This window comes from Tamandua tetradactyla, chromosome 6, assembly GCF_023851605.1.
Source record: "Tamandua tetradactyla isolate mTamTet1 chromosome 6, mTamTet1.pri, whole genome shotgun sequence".
NCBI classification, from domain to species: Eukaryota; Metazoa; Chordata; class Mammalia; order Pilosa; family Myrmecophagidae; genus Tamandua; species Tamandua tetradactyla.
Genome location: NC_135332.1, coordinates 3,087,437 through 3,108,557, shown reverse-complemented (window position 1 = coordinate 3,108,557; position 21,121 = coordinate 3,087,437). Strand labels below are relative to the sequence as shown.

At 43.5% G+C, this 21,121-nt stretch overlaps 1 protein-coding gene and 2 pseudogenes across 3 annotated transcripts in view; all 3 read right to left on the bottom strand.

Moving 5' to 3' along the window:
* Window positions 1–4,057, bottom strand: part of EFCAB3 (EF-hand calcium binding domain 3) — a 104,212-nt gene extending 100,155 nt beyond the window's left edge. For all 3 annotated transcript variants that reach the window (XM_077163473.1, XM_077163468.1, XM_077163469.1), the window contains exon 1: window positions 3,938–4,057. The gene's annotated coding sequence lies outside the window, so the exon portion shown is untranslated. The remainder of the gene's footprint in view (window positions 1–3,937) is intronic.
* An 11,490-nt stretch (window positions 4,058–15,547) lies between these two features.
* Window positions 15,548–16,411, bottom strand: LOC143686546 (cytoplasmic dynein 1 light intermediate chain 1 pseudogene; annotated as a pseudogene).
* Window positions 16,412–17,941: 1,530 nt separating this feature from the next.
* LOC143685770 (BBSome-interacting protein 1 pseudogene) lies at window positions 17,942–19,447 on the bottom strand (annotated as a pseudogene).
* Window positions 19,448–21,121: the final 1,674 nt, after the last annotated feature.

Genomic DNA, 21,121 nt, shown 5'->3' with positions numbered 1-21,121 from the left:
CTCCCTAGCCAGCCAGGCCAGGCCCCCAGGTCACAGATCTCAACAATCTAAATTAACTGCCTGGCTCCATTAAGGTCTCATTAACTAATTAATTGAGAATAATTAAGTATTTATGGAGAGGGGGTATGAGTAAGGGGGTGATCTTGCCAAGAAATCATTGCCAAACCAAAGTACACTGAAGATAAGAGAGATTAGAGGAGGGCCAGACAAGTTACTGACTCCTAAACAAAGTGTCAAAAAAGCTACAAAATGACAACAGTTCAGAGGAATCCAGGAGAGCAGCCACTTGACAATCTGGAAAACAGGACCAAGACCTTGGGATTCAGGCCACAATTCAGGACATCTTTTTCCTTGTAGGAAGCCAAAGCGCTTTACCTAGCCACGTCTGTTACATAATGCCTCCAGGAGGCAGACACCAACTTAAAGGCAGGAATCTGACAGTCTAGACCCAAGAAATCACTGCAGAATCAGATAGGGCTATGGGCCTCTACCTGCTGGTCAGCACCCCATCATCCACCTGAGTGGCTCAGGCCCTAAATCTACCATCGTATGCAAATGGATTCATATTCAGTCCTCAAAACTTTCTTCTCTGACACCAAGATTCAAACCAAAGAGGTGTGGCTTCAAGGAACCTATGCTGAAGGGAATAAGGGGAGAACTTGGGCAGTGATACCAAATGCCTCTCAGAAAGTCTACCAGGGAAAAGGTAAGTTCTGCCCTTTAGAAAAACACCACATCATGCGATACGGGGCTGCGTCTGCCCTTAAAGTATTGATTCTCCCTTACAGAGCTCTCCAGGGTGAATAAAACAAGCATTTCTAATCACATACTCTAACCTCATTTAATTTTAACAATCCTGTGAGAGAAGGATGCTTATTCCTGTTTTACAGTTGAGAAAAATGAGGCTTATAGAAACAGGCCTTAAGTAAGGGATAGAGTTCTCCAGAGTTCTCCAGTTCCCTCATCCCAACTCTATGCCTTTCAACCTGATCAAACTGTCTCAGGTTTTTGGCTCAAGGAGTTATAGGCAAACTTACTACTTAAGAAGGTTTTAAGAGGTACTCAAAAGCCTCATTTTATCTGTGATCTAAAAGGCCTAAAACCAACTTGCCAATCAGATCTATAGCCCAGGTCTTTCCTACTAGACCCAAGTTTCAGAGCTGGCATTTCTTAAATGTCACAGCATATGGTTAGGAAGGAATTATCCTGGTTGTTTTTCACTGGACTGCCTGGCCTTCTATACATGTTCAATTTCTTTTCCTCTAGAAACCAGGGAAGGAAAAAAAAATAGAATAGCTTAGATGAGACTTACAGTAAAAGAAGAAATGGATAGCTAGCTTCACCGCTTTCAAATGGGTTTTCAAAACATTCAGCCCATGAGTAAACAGCAACATCTTCTCTTTAGAGACTCCTTAGCCAATCCCAACAGCCTTCCTCTACTGGCAGAATCACACTGTGTACATGTTTAGAACAGACTGCCATTTAAGCCACTCAGCTCCTGTACCAGTTGATGAGTCATATTTTTCAGTTGGAAAAGATGATCTTTCAGACATGTGAGTGCTGAACGAGTAAACAGCTACTTCCTTCCACCTGAAGAAAACTGGATTTCTGGACAAGTGTCCTGTGAGAGGTGGGGGAGAGTAAGCCTTTGAAGCAATTAAATACCAGTTATTTAATTGGTTTGAAATAAGAGGGTTAGATACTAGTCAAGGGCTAACGGGCAAGGGCAGAACTGTGAAGCTGGTGAACACTCAGTATCTTTCTTTCCTTCCTCCTTTCTTCCATCCAATGACACCCATCGCCCCTGATATTTCTGTCCCATTTACCATAGGATTCTAGCTGGGACCAAATTCTGAATGAATGTAAATAGGAACTTTGCCTGATATGTTCATCATCGCATTTCCAGTGCCTCGAATGGTGTCTGGCACACGTTGTGCTAAAAAAAATACTTGCTGAGTGAACTACTGAATAAAATAAAAAGGCACAGGACAAGTATTATTGTCTCCATTTCATAGACTGTGGGAAGTTAAGGCATACAACTCATAAGTGATGGGGTGATTATGGAGCTCTTTCCTTTAAACCAAGCTCTTATCAGGATGAAAATCATTCACTATAACAGAGGGCTACTGAAGGCATCGACTTCTCAAAGGAATGAGACAATAATGGAATGGCAAGCAAAGGCAATGTTTCTCTGGGGGCCTTTCAACTTGCTACATGAGGAGGACCAACCCTTCTCAAGCTGGGTGACCAGAATGCAGAGGGAATGTGCACCAAGAAGCAGTAGGAGACTGTAAATTCTGAAAACGGGGCCTGGGTGCCTCAAGAATGACCCTCTGCCTCAGCTACTGTAAGATAACTTGGCTCCAGGCATTCATGGGTAACTCAAACAGCCAAAATTCAATGACACACCTGTGTGTACAGGTGCTCTGTACACACCTAGGCCTCAGCTTCCCTAATATCCTTCACAACATGTAACATCATCTCTGGCACCCATCACCTACCCTGTGTTCAGTGTTGGGACAGATCTGGCAATCAGCCCTGGTAGGAAGGAGCATTGAGGGAGGGTCCCTTACAAATGCGAGGACAATGGACATGGACATGGTTCTGTCATCACGGCCAACCCCACACAGTGACACTCCCTGAGGTTCTCCAGGGTCAGAACACCAGCCAAGATGACGTCAGGGCTCCAAATGCCCTCAGCTGGGTGAAGTGGATGAGTGACCATCCCTCACCTTCTAAGTATTTGGACGATGCCTTACCATTCCAGCAGCCAGGACAAGTAATTTAATAGGAATGCTAGAAACACAATTCCTGAGGACAGGTACAGGGGATCAGATACCCAGGGAAAGCCCTGACCTGAGAAAGAAAGAGAAAGAGAGGGAGAGAGAGAAGTACCCCAGTTTTTCTCAACACTTATTTACCATCAGAGACTTTGCACACACCCAATTAAGCCGCTCAGTGGTTAACCGCCTGGCTCTCAAGCAAGCACCCAGATTTGGAGGGTGAGAAGCACCCGGTGGGGTTGGCAGGGGACTCTGCACCAAGTGTTCAGGATGAATGGGAACTGGGGTCAAAAGAAGAATGAGTATGAAGAGTTGAGGTGAGGCAGCAGAGGTGAAAGGACACAGAGATCTTATACTTGAGAAGACTGGGTGAAGGTTGGTAGGAACTGGGCAGCAAGAAGTAGGCACAGTTAAGCAAAGATTTAAGGATGGGGTGTCCACAAGATGGCAGGGAGTGGAAAGATGATTGGAGTTACAGAATGGAGTACATATATAGTGGGCTAGGAAGTAATGGGCTGAGTTTGTGAGAAGATACATGTAAGACCAAAGGTAAGGCTGGGATCAAGACTTATCAAAGAAGAAAGGGGTAAACTAAACAGGACACCTACTTTGGTGGGAGGTCTTAAATGAGAGTGGGACCGAGGGAGGTGTTTGAGATGAGCAGACCTGGGGGTGGGGTGGGAGACTGGGCTAAAAAGGTTGAGCCAAAAAAGGGGAAACCAGAATGGTGGGTTCGGGGAAGTTTCAGCGGAGCATTAGGATTGTCATGGGGGTTGAGGGGAGAGGATGATTCGTGCTATGGAGAGGTAGAAGGATGTGGTTGAGATTGGGGTTGCGACTGGACTAAGTGGGATCAGAGGTGAAGCTGCATTTACGCATGAGGAGAGGTGAGGCGATAGAGGTAAGGGCTGGAGTCAGGTCATGGGAGAAGGTGGAAGGGACGACCCAGCAGTGGCAGGGTCGAAGGCTGGGGTGGGAGTGGGTTTAGGGAAGGACGTGAAGTTTGGACTGGGAAGGGTTGGGGGTGTTTCGAAGCCGGACCGTTTCAAGGCAGCCAGGGGTTTAGGATCACGGAAAGGGCTGCCCATCGCGCGTCCACGTCTCAGCCCCGCCGCCCCTCCGCTGTCCTCCTCGCCCCCCGACCCCTGACTCACCAAAGTGAGCGGGCAAGAGGGCAGGGAACACTGCCGGCCGCGGCAGCCCCTTTGCCTCCGACCGGAAGCTACGACCTCTCGGCCACTGACAACAGGAAACAGGGCCGGCGGCGCCTGACGCCATCACGTTCACTTTGCGCTCCGGCCCCGCCCTCGGCACGTGCAGCCAATCGCGAGGCCCGGAGGAGCCGCGGGGTGGGGTTAGCCCGGGAGCCGAGGCCCCGACGCAGCCTGGGTCTGGGAGGCCTGCGAGCCGGCGGCGGGGTGTAGCGTGCAGAGGCTGGGATCCCACCGCGGGGCAGAACGCGTCCGCCCCGCCCGCCTCCCGCAGGGTCTGCCTCAGACGAGCTCCTGACCGCTCCCGGCTTCAGCCTAACTTTAGAGCCAACTCTTCACCTCCCTCAGCCGGAGGCTGCCCACCTGTAAAAGGAGATTGGTAGAGCCTGCTCTATTGTTGCCTCCCCGAGGGCATCAGTGCAGCCCGGCGGGCGGAGCCGGGGCCCAGGTTGGGGCCTCGCGCCTGGCGGCTTGCAGGAAAAACATCCATGTTTGACCACACTTTATACCGGGAGAGCGCCTCGAGGCCCCCCCGGGCGACGGGGAACCCATCATCCTGCGCGCATGTAAAGCTCAAGGGACCACTTGTTCTCATCTAGCCGAGTAGTTTGTTTTCTTATCGTAAACCGTGACGTTTCTCATTCAGGGCAAGGGGTGTCAGCAGGTGCCATGCTTTTAGGCACCCTTCAAATGCGTCTAAGAGGGCCCGAGTGTCGCGTGGGTCGGGACGGTGGGAGGTGCCGCTACGTGCAGGTCCTAAGTATGTACAGGGGTGGCCGGGGAACAGCTCAGTTTTTGGAAGCAAGCTCTGCTGAACTCGGCGGGGCGTTTTGTGCTCCATCGGCCTCTCCGGGGAAGGTCAGGGTCCCAGCACCAGCTTTAGTAATTCTCTTCCAGAAGTGACGACTATGTGTCCTAGGTTTTAAGTTGGAGAAATCAGAGTGTGTTCAGGAGACTTTATGGTCAATCTTGGAGCAGGAAGATTACAGATGAGGACAGAGACAAGTTAAACTCATTTTAAGCAAGGTAGGAAGGGATATACTGACAAAGCCTAGTTAATTGGCAAAGAGCGTTTCTGGCCATTACTGTCACTTTGGAGTCTAGGGAATCCCTGAAGTTGTTCACTGGGGGACCTGATGAAGCACGGGGGGCTTGGTACAAGCACACCCCTCGCTCCCCACTCGAGCACATACTATCCTGCAGTTGTTCCATGGAATTTTCCCCACACCTGCTCTCTGCAGGAGCTGTGGGAACTGGGGAGAAATCTCTCCTCTGCCTTTTTAAGAGCCCCCTCTCCTGGTCTTCTCTTACCTCCCCACCTCTCCACAGAATCTGCTAGCTTTGCTCCTCTTCTTGTCTTGTTATACCCCTTTTGGGACCACATACCACTTTGGGAAGCTGACTAAAGCAATGCATCCTGGGGCGGGGGCTGCTCTGGGGCCAGACAGGAGAGCCTGGAGGAGGCCACTTTTGAACCAAGCCTTCCCAGTTGAGTAGGGGGAAAGGTACTGCAGGTGAAGGGACAGGGAAAGTGCACCAAGAGGTGAAGAGAAGACTAAGAAGTCAGAGAAGGAAAGAGATTAAGAAGAGGGAGTCAGAATAAAGGGGAGATACAGAAAACACTGGACAAGGGAGAAAGGGAGGATATACAGGCCGAGTTGGAGGCCAGTGCTGGAAGGGCTCCACACATCCCACTGGCCCATCAGTTTAGATTTAAAGTCCATCCAGAATTAGAAGCCCAGGAGTCAGAATTCCCTGGAGATAAATCCTAACTGCAGATTCCTGTGCCCCACCCTGGACCTAAGGAGTCACTCTAGAGTGGGGTTCAAGAATTTGGGCTTCGCCACATCTCACCCATCCCCTCCCCTTACCACTGTGGATCTGAAGCAGAATTAAATGTGAGGAATCCTGCTGTTCTGAAGCTCCTTTCTGTTTTCAGTCTTCAAATCTGTCTTCCAGGCCTAGGAGATGTCTTTCAACCTGTTGATGGAAAATGGAAGCCCCTACTCTTTGCCAGATAGGTGCAAACAGCAAACACCTGTTATTAGCCCCGTTTTACAGATGAGGAAACAGGTTTAAGAGAAGTTAAGGAACTTGGTGACCTAAGGCCACACCACAAATGAGCCATAGAAGCAGGATCCTCACCCAGGTCTTTTTATTCTAGTTCAAGAGGCAACAGAGTCTAGGGACTGAGCAAGGGCTGTTAAGGTTTGAATGCCGCTGTGCTGTATCTCAACTGTTTGCTGGGCCTTCCCTAAAGCAGTGTGGAGCCCAGGGCACCCCAATAAATGTCAGCATTTTTCACAGGCCCCTTTGGGTAGCATTGAAGACAGAAATTTCTAAATTGAACTTTATCGATATCTAGAAAAGAGAAGTAAGTCACAACACCCCCTACCCCAAGCACAGGCCTAAGATGTGTGACCTCAGGCAAGTGCCCAAAACTCTCTGAGCCTCAGTTCTGCATCTGTAAATTGTGGATAATATCATATGATGCAAGGATTAAATAAGGTGATATCCTTAGGAGGTTCTGGCCTGTAGTAGGAACTCAAAAGACTAGCTATTATTATCATTCTGGCTACTTTTTGCCCTCCCTCTGTGGCCAGGTCCTGGTCGTCAACAGCTCTTCTGAATACTTGAGCCAGAGCATTTCTTGTTTGAACCCCTGATCTATCTTTACCTAGCATCTGAGTGGAATCGTCAAACCAGTATTAATGGGAACCTCTCTCTACCCTGGAATAGCTGGTGTTCTTCAGGGGTCTGATGTGAGAAGCTGGTTTTGCCACCTATTTCTTCCTAATGTCTCTTTCTAATAATGGATTTTAAATTATCACCCACACAGTTTAAAATTCAAAGAATACTAAATTAAATGAAGTGAATGGTAATGAAACTTAATGGTCCACAGCAGTTCCTTGCCCCTTTTGTCCCTGCCTCACTTTGGGACCTCCCAGGTCGGTCACACGGCTGAGATTTCCCTTCAGTGCTTCCTGGATTGGGCCTTTATCTCCCGACTCCCTTCTCTTCTTTCTTGGTTTATCCTCTTTGCTAGAACACATCCTTAATTGACTTCCTTTCTAATACTAAAAAAAAAAGGCGGTGGGGGGGAGAGTTGTGAACTCCCTCATGATTGTAGTTGTATTTTTAGTATCCCTTAATTGAAAAAGATATATAAGAACCAAAAGTCACTATGAATACACTACTGGCTTTTACATGAATTTGTGCTTTACTTTTCACAATAGTATCTATTTATATGTGCAAAACTGAAGGATTAGCTCAGTCTAACTTCAATCTTGGATCCTCCATCCCTTGCCCACTTCTGGTCACAGAACCTTCTCTTTACTTTTGGGATGAGCCTCCTCCACTCCTTGGGATTCTGCTGAGATTGGGTTGCTGATTTAAGGCCCCCATCCCAGGGTTATCCCATGGCCCAAGCAGGCCAATCAGAGTCCTTTGGAAGGCTTGCTTTTGTCCGAGAGCTTTGCTCTGCAGCAGCGTGAGACTGAAATTCCTGATTACTGGTGGCCCTGGAAAACACCAACCCAGATAAAAAAGATGGAAGAGGATGATGTCATTTGAGCCCAGAATACAGCCCAGCCTGGAACCCTAAGGCTTCCTGGTTATATGAACTGATATACCACATGCCATTTTCTTGGTTTATTTATGCAATGCTTTGTTGAATTCCTCTCACTTGGAACAGAAAGGGCCCTCACTGATCTATCATCCTTGTGAACTTGGACAAGTTATCTAGCCCCCTCCCCGCCTCCCATCCTAAGTTTCCTCATCTGTTAATTGCGGAGAATAAAATCTACCTCACAGGTAATTTATGAATGTATTTAATGTAAGATTTACGTGAAATGAGATGCATATAACCTCTATACATGGTAGCTACTAGTGAAAGGATACTATTTGTTCTGCGAACAGTGCCTGGTGCACAGGTGCCTGCAGGAACTGGCCCTCTAAGGAAACTGTGGTCACCGTTTGGACATCACTGCCCCACAAGTTGCCTTTTAAGTAGAGCAACTTGTGCTATCCTGCCCCCTTTTGGTTTTCCTGCCTCAACTGGCCTGGATTCAGGATGTTGCCAGGTAGGAACCGCAAACTCTACTACAGGGATTCTCAAAGTGGCCCAGGAGGCAGGGTGCCCAGATTTATGACACATTTTACAGAACACTTATTTCCCTTATAGAACTAGGAACAATCTTGCCAGCAGGAATTATGGCTGAAGCTTTTTTTCATGCAAAATAAAATCAAAACCACCTGCACACATTTCTCAGGGGGAAAAAAAAGCTCTCAACCTGTGCATGACAGCTGGTTGAGTTTTTCTTTTATTAATCCAGTTTGCTACCTGTGAGCTCATAATAAGAAGAAAAATGGCAGCAGAAACTAAAAGTTTAAGCTGTTGGGGAAAAAAATCAAATATGAAATCATGATGTCTCTTAATTTGTTTTAATTGCAAAGAGATCTCCTTGGGAACATTGCCTGGTATACAGTAACCCTGTATAAGAATGCCTAGGTTCTGATTCATTTTTTGAGTACTTAATGCAAACACATGGTATAAAATTCAAAAGGTACAAAGTGTTTACATTGCTGCAGCCCCACAGTCCCCCTCCCTGAAGGCCTCCACCATTACCAGTTTCTTGTGTGTCTTTCCAGAGGTCTTCTATAGCAGAATTGTCCAGTAGAACTTTCTGTGACGATGGAAATCTGCACTGTCCAATATGAGGACCATTAGTTACAGGTAGCAATTGAGCACCTGAAATGTGGCTAGTGTGATTTAGGAGCTTACTTTAATTGGTATTAAGTTTAAATAGCCACATGTGGTGAGTGGCTACTGTATTGGACCAAATAATTCTATACATATAATGGATAGCACATACCATAGTACATCTTGCTTTGTTCATTTAATGCCCTTCTTGGAGATAGATTGTTCTATTTTGTCCCCTAAAAAAACTGCTGCATAATATCCTCTTGAAGTCCACTAAGGCAATCCCTTAGCCATTACTTTTCTGCATTCAATGTTATAGCTTGAGGGTTAGAAAAGACATTAACAGTTTGCTTGGATGGTTGGCTGAAGCATGGATCAAAAGGTGGCTGACATTACCTGAGGTTGAAATGCCAGTACTGCCCTGGTATAATGTAGATGAGGGGATCCATAGGATTAGAGAGATTGGAATGTTAGAGTGGATTTATCATGCAAAGCCTGTTCTTATACACCAGGAATGTCCAGAGGATGCACCTTTTACCAGAACAGTAAGAAATAAATTTGTGAGACTAGTGCCATCATCCCTGAGGAGCTCTGTAGTTGCACTTCTCTGTAGGTCAGATATTACTGTGGGAACTGCCATCACTGAGCTGGAATCCTTAAACACAATGGGGATGACTGGATCCCGAGTTGGCAGAAGCCAGGTGGCAGCACTTAATCACCAAAGACAGGACGGATGTGGCTATTATAATAGACAGCAAACTCAAAACAGGAGTCAAAATAATTTGACTTGCAGAGATTTGTGGCGTTGGCTAGTAAATCATGGGGTACCTAGGAATACAATAGATGGGCAGTCTACTAAATTCTTGTTTGAGCTGTATAAACAAAAGAGTTCTAGGTAAAGTGAACAGAAGTCTAACTTGAATTACAAAAACACAAAGTCACGGCCCCTTAATCAATTTCCAGATAGGAGACAGTTTACAGACCCAGAGCCCCTTGAATGAAGGGGAGGCCAGGTCTCTTTGGGGGAGAACCCTGTTACACTGCCACAAATTTATACTGTTAATCTTCCTCCAAGCCTTCCACAAGGAGACTGATGGCCTTTTACCAGGGTAACTGTGCATTGGGGAAAAGAAAACGATCAGATATTTCAGGGATTATTAGACACTTCTTCAGAAGTGACAATTCCAGGGGATGCAAAACATCACTTTGGTCCACCAGTCAGAGTGGGGGCTTATGGAGAGCAGGTGATCAATGTAGTTTTAGCTCGGGTCCATCTCACAGTGGGTCCAATCGGCCCCTGGACCCATTCTGTAGTTATTTCCCCAGTTCCAGAATGCATAATTGGAATAGATATACTGAGCAACTGTCAGAATCCCCATATTGGCTCTCTAACTCCTGCAGTGAGGGCTATTATGGTGGGAAAGGCCAAATGGAAATCAACTCCCAAAGCAAATCAACCAAGATATTTACATGCCACAAAGACAGCAGAAGATCACTAAACATATCACAATGCAGACAGATATAGCTATATATTTTTATTAAACACCAGAGGAGACACAGATATTGGAACTACTAATCAAGATGTTTATACAACTCTACTTAATAAAGTAAGTGGGATAGCAAATGACATATGGAGATCAAGAAGACAGTAAAAGAGCACAAACAGGAATTTGAAAAAATAAATAGAAAAATAGCAGAAATCACAGAGATTAAAGACCCTGCTGACCAACTAAAACATACTAGAGGGACACAACACCATGTTTGAAGAGACAAAAGAAAGAATAAGTGATATAGAGGACAGGATAATTGACTTTGAAGACTCAAAACAGCAAATGGCAAAAAAGATGGAAACAGTTGAATGGGAACTCAGGGAAATGATTGACAAAACAAAGTGCACAAATATAAGAATCACTGGTGTCCCAGAAGGAGAAGAGAGGAGTAAAGGGCTAAGAAGAGTACTTGAGTATATAATGGGGGAATACTTCCAAACCCTCATAATGGACATAAATATTCGAGTCAAAGAAGCCCGAAGAACTCCAAAGGGAATAAATCCAAATATGCCTTTCCCAAGGCATTCTGTCAAATGTTGAAGAGAAGCAGAAAATCCTGAAAGTGGCAAGAGAAAAGCAATCCACTACATACAAGGGAACTCAAATAAGACTGACTTCAGACTACTCAACTAGCACCCTGGAGGTGAGAAGGCAGTGGTATGATATATTCAAGATCCTGAAAGAGAAAGACTTCCAGCCAAGAATTCTGTACACAGCCAACTTGTCCTTCAAAACTGATGGAGAGATTCAAGTTTTCACAGACAAAGAAGTCCTGAAGGAATTTGTCAACAAGAGACCAGCCCTACAAGAAATACTAAAAGGAGTTCTACCAGCTGAAAAAAAAAAACATGAGAGGGAGGTCTGGAGGAGGGCACAGAATTGAAGAGTATCACTAAGGGTAATTTAAATAATACAAAGAGAAAGAGGGAAAAGAATATATAGATCTGACAAATAAAATAAAAAAGACAAGATAGACGGAATCAAGAAATGCCTTTTCAGTAATAACTTTGAATGTTAACAGACTAATTTACCAATTAAAAGATACAGATCAGCAGAATTGGCAGAAAGAAACATAATCCAGCTATATGCTGCTTACAAAAGACTCATCTTAGAGACAAAGATACAAATAGATTGAAAGTGGAAGGATGGAAAAAGATTTACTGCGCAAGTTGTAACCAAAAGAAAGCAGGAATAGCTATACTAATATTGGACAAAATAGACTTTAAATGTAAAGATATCTTAAGAGACAAAGAAGGACACTATATATTAATTCAAGGGTCAATTCACCAAGAAGATAAAACAATCATAAATGTTTATGTTTCCAATCAAGGAGCTCCAAAGTACATGAGACAGACATTGGGAAAACTGAAGGAAGCGATAGATGTTTCAACAATAATAGTAGGAGCCTTCAGTACACCACTCTCCTGACTAGACAGTACAACCAAACAGAAGATCAACAAGGAAATAGAGAAGTTGAATAACTTGATAAATGAATTAGACCTAACAAACATATATAGGTCATTGTACCCCCAAACACAAGGATATACATTCTTCTGTAGTGCTCATGGAACATTCTCCAGGATAGATCATATGCTGGGACAGAAAACAGGTCTTTATAAATTTCAAAATATTGAAATTATTCAAAGCACTTTCTCTGATCACAATGGGATGAAGCTGGATCTCAATAACCACCAAAGAATGAGAACATTCACAAATATGTGGAGATTAAATAGCACACTCTTAAACAGCCAGTGGGTCAAAGAAGAAATTGTTAGAGAAGTCAGTAGCTACCTGGAGATGAATGAAAATGAGAATACAACTTATCAGAAATTATGGGATGCAGCAAAGGCTGTGCTGAGAGGGAAATTTATTGCCTTAAATGTCTATATTAAAAAACAAGAAAGAACAAAAATCAAGAACTTAATAGCAAATCTGGAGGAACTTGAGAAAGGACAGCAAACTAAACCCAAAGCAAATAGAAGAAGAGAAATAACAAACATTAAACAGAGATAAACGAATGGGAGAACAAAAGAATAATAGAAAGAATCAATAAAACCAAAAGTTGGTTCTTTGAGAAAACCAATAAAATTAATGAGCCACTAGCAAGACTGACAAAGAAAAAAAGAGAGGATACAAATAAACAGAATCAGAAATGAGAAGGGGTGCATTACCACAGACCCTGAAGAAATAAAAGAAATAGTAAGAAGATACTATGAACAACTATATGCCAACAAAGTAGACAACTTAGATGAAATGGACAAATTCCTCCTGGAGATACATAAACAAGCTACACTGACTCAGGAAGAAATTGAAGATCTCAAGAAACCAACCACAAGTAAAGAGATTCAATCAGTCATCAAAAATCTGCCTACAAAGAAAAACCCTGGGCCAGATGGCTTCACAGGGGAATTTTATCAAACATTCCGGAAAGAACTAACACCAATGCTGCTCAAACTTTTCCAAAAAATGGAGGAAAAAGGAACTCTACCTAACTCATTTTATGAAGCTAATATCATTTTAATACCAAAACCAGGTAAAGATGCTATAAGAAAGGAAAACTACAGGCCAATCTCCCTAATGAACATAGATGCAAAAATTCTCAATAAAATATTAGTAAATCAAATCCAACAGCACATTAAAAGAATTATACACCATGACCAAGTGGGGTCTATATTTTAGAACTACACATACTCTTTGAGACCAATGGAAGAAAGGTTTATTTGATCTGTGTCATAGTTAGGGACAGGTGTCAACTTGGCCAAGTTGTGGTACCTGTTCATATGATTGGGCAAGCGCTGGCCTGTCTGTTGCAATGAGGACATTTCATAGGATTAGGTCATGATCACGTCAGCTACATCCACAGCTGATTCCATTTGTAATCAGCCAAAGGGGAGTGTCTTCTGCAATTAGTGATGCTAAATCCAATCATGGGAAGCCTTTTAAGGAGGACTCAGAGGAGACAGGTTCCGTTCCTGCTTTGGCTGGTGAGCCTCTCCTGTGGAGTTCATCCAGGCCATCCATTGGAGTCATTGGATTCGCAGCCTGCCCTGTGGATTTTGGACTCTGCGTTCCTACGGTCACGTGAGACACTTTCATAAATTTTATATTTGCAAGTGTTCCCTGTTGATTCTGTTTCTCTAGAGAACCCTAACTAATACAATCTGGAACTGAAATTTTCTGTACTGCTTAATCTAATTCAATCTAACTGTATAGCTCATTTGAACAATTGAAACACAAGAAGCACAGAATAAGAGATCCTTTAATCCTGTATAGATTATTAGAATGCCTGGAAACATCTTAGAGTATACTAAGTAGATAATAAAAAACTATTGGCAAAATCCCCCGAGGGAGGGGAGAAAGACTATGGAACTATTAAATCTTACCTTCAGGGAATCCCCTGATACTGTGTCAAATCTTGGGGATATCCAAATCAATAGGCCATGCCCTCGATCATGAGGCTTACTTTTGCAAAGCTTATGTAGGTAGCGTAGAAGCTTAGACTACCTGTAGGCGTGCCTAAGAGTTGCTTCTGGAGGACCTCTGTTGTTGCTCAGATGTGGCCTCAGTCTCTCTAAGCCCAACTCTGCAAGTGAAATCATTGCCCTCCACCCTACATGGGACATGACATCCAGGGGTGAAAGTCTCCCTGGCGACATGGGAGATGACTCCCAGGGATGAATGCAGACCTGGAACTGCGGAATCAACAATTCCATCCCGACCAAAAGGGGGAAAAGAAGTGTAATTAAAGTATCGGTGGCAGAGAGGGTTCAAATAGAGTCGAGAGGCTACTCTGGAGGTTGTTCTTATGCAAGCTTCAGTTAGACCTTGCTACCTATCATAACCTGCCAACCCCCAACCAGGACCATTCCAGCCAATCCTAAAGAACACCCAGGGCAATATATGATTCCACAAGGGTTCCAGGCACTAGAGTAACTTTCCAGAACCCTACAACCTCCCTACAATGGGTCCCTGGTCCACGTGAGTCCTGAAAGCTAGCCCAGCCTCTCCAGAACATCAGATAGTTCCATCTTCTCACCCCATATTAGTGACAGACCCTTCCAATCGCAAAAATTTAGAATTGCCATAGCCCAAACAACCCCAAAGAGAGGTATGGAAAGATCAAAGGTGATCGTGAAATTATACATAGAAGATAAGACTTAACGAATATGAACGCTGAATCATTAAATTGATATCTCTTAGTCTCCAGTATCTTAGAGCAGCTAGAAGTAAAACCCTAAAATTGTGAAGTTGTACCCCATGTCAAAGTCTGAAATATGTTCTACAACTAATTGTGGTGCTGTGCTTTGAAATTTATAGCTTTTTTTTTGGTATATATGTTATTGTTCACAAAAAAAGAAGGAAAAAGTCAATTGTGATGATAAAAAAGTTTTTAAGCCCTCTAGCCTCCTATATTCTGGAAGAATATGGAGAAGGAAAAATATGAGAGGATCGTATGGTAGCCCAGGACAAACTCTGTAACCACTTTTTTTTACTTCAGAGAATAAATACTTTATTTACTGATTACAGTTGAAAGTCACAAACAAAAAATGGTATATTAAGGCAGAGCCATTTGATATTGACAAATCCAAAGACGGTTATTCTTTACATTTTAAAAACCTCTGCATTTTTCTTTTACATATTTAGGCAATGCATTTTCTTTTCTTCTCAGTTAAGGAAACAAATCTTGGCCAATATTTCTAAGTCATATTTGATGATAAAAACTTACAGGATCATGAGAGAGGCAATGACTAGTGTATCAAATGCTATCTGATAGCTTCTCTCAGCATATGCCATGTGTGGTGACACATACTATTTGCATTCATTTATGTTGGTGGGCACAATCTGAAAAGTGATCATTTTCTCTTTTCCAGCAAAACACAAACTTTAAAAATGATTTTAATAGTCTTAATTAAAATAAGCTTGGATTTCCAAGTCAGTCAAATGCCCAAACTGTGTATTATTTTCTGCCCTTCACTAAAGTCTTATATATTTTAAACCAGCTTTAGAATATGTTTGATTGCATGACTGTATTTCAGTTCTATAAATTTTGAGTTTAAAATTCCAAAATTTATTTCCTTATGCAAAGCGGCAATGCAGACAGCAATCCTACAGAGTATAGAATCATTTTTCTTCTATATAGCTCCCTTTTATAAAAATGGGCAACCACACACACACCAAACAAAACATGAATTTAGTCTATCTGAAAAAGCACTCCAGCTCCCTATTCCACTTTTGAAGGAAAAGGTAGAGGCAAGTTTACATTATCCCAGAAAACTGAATGAATGGCTTTATTTGGTATCTTCAAGAAGCTTCTCCTTCCGTAGGGGATGTAGGTGTTGTCAGAGAAACTGCAACAGGTTTTCGTGCAATTCTGTCTAGTTCTGCATGAATGTCGGAAATGACAGCCTTCTGGCCTGACTTTCTGGCGGACGGTGGCAAACCCGCTGCTTCCACTTCCAGCCCCACCTCCAGGGCTACCACCTCCAACACCAGGGCCTCCCGGGGAGCCAGTCTTTTCACTCTGCAAACTATTGAAGAAATTTGCTAGGACACCTTCACTTGTCCAGCTTTCATGTTTGGATCATTTTTTTTTTTTTGGACCCAGCAGGGATGGGTGACACACTGGCAACACTGGATGACACTGTCTGTTTGGTATTTTGAGGGAAGCCTCCTGGGACTCTTGGTGAGGCATCCGCAGGCCTTCCAGCTGCAGTTGGGGGCTGTTTGGCTAAAAGGGACTGTAGCTTCGTGAGAAAAACTTGGTTCTCTTCTGCCACAATTTCTTTCTCATGCACAAACTTTCGGACAGGTGGTTTAGTTATGATGTCTTCGAAATTATCTTCTGCTTTTAATGTTAGAAAATGTTCATGTAATATTCCTATTTTCTTATCATTATCCCACCCTGCTGGAATAAATACTGCATCTTTTTCCACAACAACAGCAGGAGTCTTACAGGGAGATCCATACAGTTTTTGAACGATGTTATTTATATACTAAATCTATATTTTTGCTTTCTTTTACTGAAGTGTAAATGAGTGCTGCACCATACTGTAAACAAAACTTTCGAATATGTGACCGAATAAAATCAAAATGTTCATCTCTGTAGTCATGTTCTTTCTCCAACACACCAACGGCATCACACAGGGCGGCGGCCCTGTAACCACTTTTTCAAGAGTGCTTTGAAAACTATTGCTTTTTTATTTCTTTGCTTTGTATGTATGTTATACTATACAATAAAAATGTTTAGAAAGAATATATTTTTAAAAGGGGGAAAGAAAAAGAATATTAAAAAAACAAAAACAAAATAAAAATAAAACTCCTAGGCATAGTTAGCTTGCCTGCACTTACTCTTTCTCCCCAGCAGGTGGCGACTGTGAAGTTCTTTCTGCCTCACGTCTCCCCGTCTGCTGCAGTCAACCTGCACTTACTGAGTCTGGCCAGCAGGTGGTGTGTCAGAGGCTCCTCCTCCCTCAGCTCTGCCTCCCCCCACCTGACTCAAGCAACTCCAGGTCAGCTGCTCAGCAGGGGTCTGCTGCTGGAGGCGGGGTGCTGTCTCTGCCCGGGGACTGGAGAGCCCACCAGCACCTGGGGGATCAGCTGATGCACAACGCTGGTGGGCCTGCCAGGCGCTGTGACTATAGGCCGGCTATTCCCACACCTGACCGAGTGATCACTCTCCCCACCAAGGCCCAGCCCCACGGTGGACGATCCGCCTCTGGTCCTCTCGCAGGTGCCGTCCCTTGCAACCCCGTGGGGAGGTTTTACAGCCAGCAGCTGTGCAGGCTGGAGTCAAGGAAGGTCAGTTCCCTCCAGTCACCCTCCCCCGTGCACCGCAGCCCGCCAGGTGAGGGTCCAGATCACCCCACCCACTCGCTCTCCCCAGCTGGTCCCGCAGATTCTCTCCTCCCCCAAACTGCCTAAAGACTCCTTTTTTACTCACACCCTGGGACCTGCAGTCCCGCTCATTTCTCCCCGTCTCCCATCTTGTTTCACCCAGCAGGAAGAATCTCCCTCCACCCTGCTCTGCCATCTTCCCGGAAGTCCAGGTGTTTGATTTTAGTTCTGTTATTTTTATTTTCCTGCTTTCAAATTCTTTACGCTTACCCAGTATCTTCTAAATGTCCTTTAGCCATATTTTTCTCAATCTCCTTAAATTGACCTAGGAGCTCTGTTTGAACCTCTTTGATTATTTGTTCCAAATCCATATCTCCTCCAACTTTTTAATTTCTTCCTTTGACTAGGCTGTGTCTTCCTGTTTCTTAGTATGTCTTAGAATGTTTTGCTGATGTCTGGGCATCTGAATATCGTGATGTGTTTACTCTGATGGTCCATTTCTCTTTGTTGCTTAGGGTTTTATTTTAATTTTTGATTCTTTATTAAAGTACATTTATTTTAGGTCTTTTAAAAAACTTCTAAACTTCCATTTTACACAGGAAATTTAAAATCATTTAAGGAAGCACATTTGGATCTAGTGAGTATAAGCTTTGTTCCTTGGAAGCATTTAAATCGAAAGAACAGGAGTAAATAAATTCTTTTTATATTATATTAGGAAGAAATGATGCATACTTAACTCTCATGTATATTGATCTTATCTAGAGCTTAATGAAATTTCTAAAATTTGTGTAATACCTTTCAGCATTCTTAAATTCCATTAATGAATAATATTGCTGTTATAAAAATATTCTTCAAAGACCCAACTTTTTACATTTACCAATTTTCAGAAAATAATACTAGCTACAAGTAAATAACAATTGTCTAAAGATCGATCACAGCAAGGGCTCAAGGCCTGTGTGAATTTAAATAGTTTATTATTGACTACAGCAACCAATCTAGAATTATAATTGAAATTTACAACAGTATTCTTAGAAATATACCGATTATAGGTTTAGGTACAGTCTTTTAGAACTCGAGCTCCAAATTTAACTTCACATTTACTTCATGAGCTCTTTAAAGTCCACATTTCTCTGGCTTATAGATAATTATAATAACATTTTCAGGTTTTTAATTGCTTGATACCTGGAAGATAAAGGCCACATAATTGTTAAGTTTTAAAAATTAGTATAACTAAAAATATAGGTGACTATATGGAATAGGTGAGGGTTTTTTAAACATCAGATTTGTTTAAGAGACAGTTTTGTCATTGATCAGGCAAGATAGCTTTAAACGTATGATGCATAAAACTGGTAAAATAGTATGTTAGGTAACATAAAAGCCCAATATGAACATCTTATTCAAGATTAGAAGGTATCTACAAATGCAGGTTTTTAATAGAGGTGTAATGATTCTCTGTATACAGAAACTGCATTTAGATACTTGTGCCTAAGAATGTCATCTATAAAACTAACAGCAATTGGATTGTGGAATAATAATTTGCAATTCTAAACACTTTGGGTAAACAAACCTGACATTTGGGTTAATGTTTTGTGTTCAACAGAAACCAAAATTTTGAAATTCACACTATGGGTTTCATCAGTCTTGGGCATTTTGTATCATTCATGTGAATACTATTGGTTTTATTAACAAATACTATTTTCAGCATACAGATGCGGATTATTTTCTAGTTATTAATAGTCAGAGGGGTGGCGCATGGAAGTGCTAAATCAGCATTCACTTGGTTATTTGCTGCTGTTCCATCTCTGCCATTTCTTGTTGGCAAATTGTATCCTGTGCAGCTCGCAACATTTTCTAGGTTTTCCCGAGTCAGAGGTTTCAAGGGTCAAAGTTTGGGTTTACACAGCACCATTGTGGTTATGTCTTTCCCAGACAACTGCCCTTGTTTTGAAAGAACTTCCCAGAGCATGGACTTCACTTCTGCCATACCTGACTTGGTGGATACAGTGGGTTTGGAGTATTAGATACAGGTCCTTTGTAACTTGGGTTACCCCTTGAGGAGGATGTGGGGTGCAGGCAATTCCCACTCTTCCATCATGTACCCATCGGAATTGCCTGCTTAGGATTTTATTGTTGACTTTGTGTTAAGGCTCTTCTTTGGCACTTGGTTCAATGTATTCTAGATCTTTATAATTACCCATATTTAACTGATCAAAACAGGGCCAAGGACCCATGGAGGGAGACAGACCAGTTCCAAAGGGCCCTGGGGAGAAGGTCAGGAAAGATGCCAAAAAGCCATTTTTTCCCCTCCCCCCTTTCACCTGCCCTAAGGTGCACTCTCCTGGCCTTCTCAGCAGATGGTGCTCTTTGGCAAACGTTTACCCCCGCCCTAAGTGGGGAATGTATTTTTTGAACGTCCACTGGGAAGTGTTGAAACAACGGTGGCAGGAATCCCCTGTTCTAGGCCAGCTAGCTTTGGAGCTGGAACCCCGCAGTCCAACCCCGCCCATCAGAAACCATGCTCAGCCCTCGACCTTGTCTCCTGGATTTGTTCCCCTGCCCTTTCCCGGGGAGGAAGACGTCATGCCCCCCTGTCGGGGTGGGCAGCCAGCCACGGACCGTACCCAAGGCAAGCCTCCAGGATGGGCGACTGGCACCAGCCACCGCTGCAGGAGCGATTCACTCACAGCATTGGCTGCAGCTTCTCATCTCCCCACCCTGCTCCTTACTAGATGCCTTACAGTGCTCCCCTAGTCTCCGGGGCCCCGGAACCGTGGATTCAGTTTCTGCCTGTCCCCTGGCTGTGGGGACTGTGTCCTTCAGCACCCTAATCCGCCATCTTCCCCGGAGGCCTCTCTTGGTTGGCTCTTTTTGGTTTTTTTTTTGAAATATTAAGAAAAATATTTTATTATTCCTTATGGTTATCAACTTTTATTTCTTATAGTGCATTGAGGTGAAGGAAAAAATGATGAATAGGGGTTCTTTTCATTTTCTTTTATGTGTGCATTTGCTTGCAGGGGATAAGGGTAAGTATGCCATATTAATGCTACAGATTCAAGCCAGTATCATTATCAAGCAGCCTTCTCTGTATGATATCATGTTCTATGGTTTTCATCCTTTATGCATTTTAAATTTTTTTTAACTTTTTTTATTACATAGAATAACATATATACAAAACAAAAAAGGCAATAGTTTTCAAAGCACTCTTCAACAAGTAGTTACAGGATAGATCCCAGAGTTTGTCATGGACTACCATACAATCCTTTCATATTTTTCCTTCTAGCCCTTGGTTGGCTCTTGACACCCATTTCCAACCCCTTCTATGCAGGTGCTAGAATTTCAGGAATGATTTCAGACTTCCTTGCTGGAAGGGTTCTGCCAATAAAGTGTGTTCGCATGAGATTTGGAAAGTGGAAGGGAAGCGGAAGTCGTCCATTCCTCTGGGGCGGCAGCAGACACGCAGGCTCCAACCTTCTCCTGCATCAGCAGCCTTGGGACCTGGGACCACAGTGACACGGTGGTTTCCTGACTTCTGAGTGGCAGTAGTCACTTTGATTCTCTGGATAGCAACTATGGCAAAGTAAGCTGAAGGCTAATGGCTGCCATCCCTCCCCACCCCCAGCTTCCACCACCTCTAACCCCTCCAAGGATGAACACTAACTGCGATATCCAATCCCCGTTTTCATGGAATAGCTGAAGTAGTTTCTGTTTTCCTGTCTGTGATAGTTTTAAAACGTGTCCACGAATTCTCTAAGTCTCCCTTCTTTAAAAGATGGAGTTTATATCCCCTCCTTTTTGTAGGCTGAACTTGCCCACTCACTTCTGACTTCATTTATGTGGCAGGACAGGATGCCATGACTTTGGAGGGTAGGCAGTGAAAAGGATAACTTCTGCCTGGCTCTGTCTCTCTTCCACTCATTCACTCTGGAGGAAGCCAGCCATCCTCTGCATGGAGCTTCAAGTAGCCTGTAAGGCTGACCTGGGCAGGAACTGAGGCCTCCTTCCAACAACTGGAGCCCGTGTGCCAGCATGTGACTGACGAGC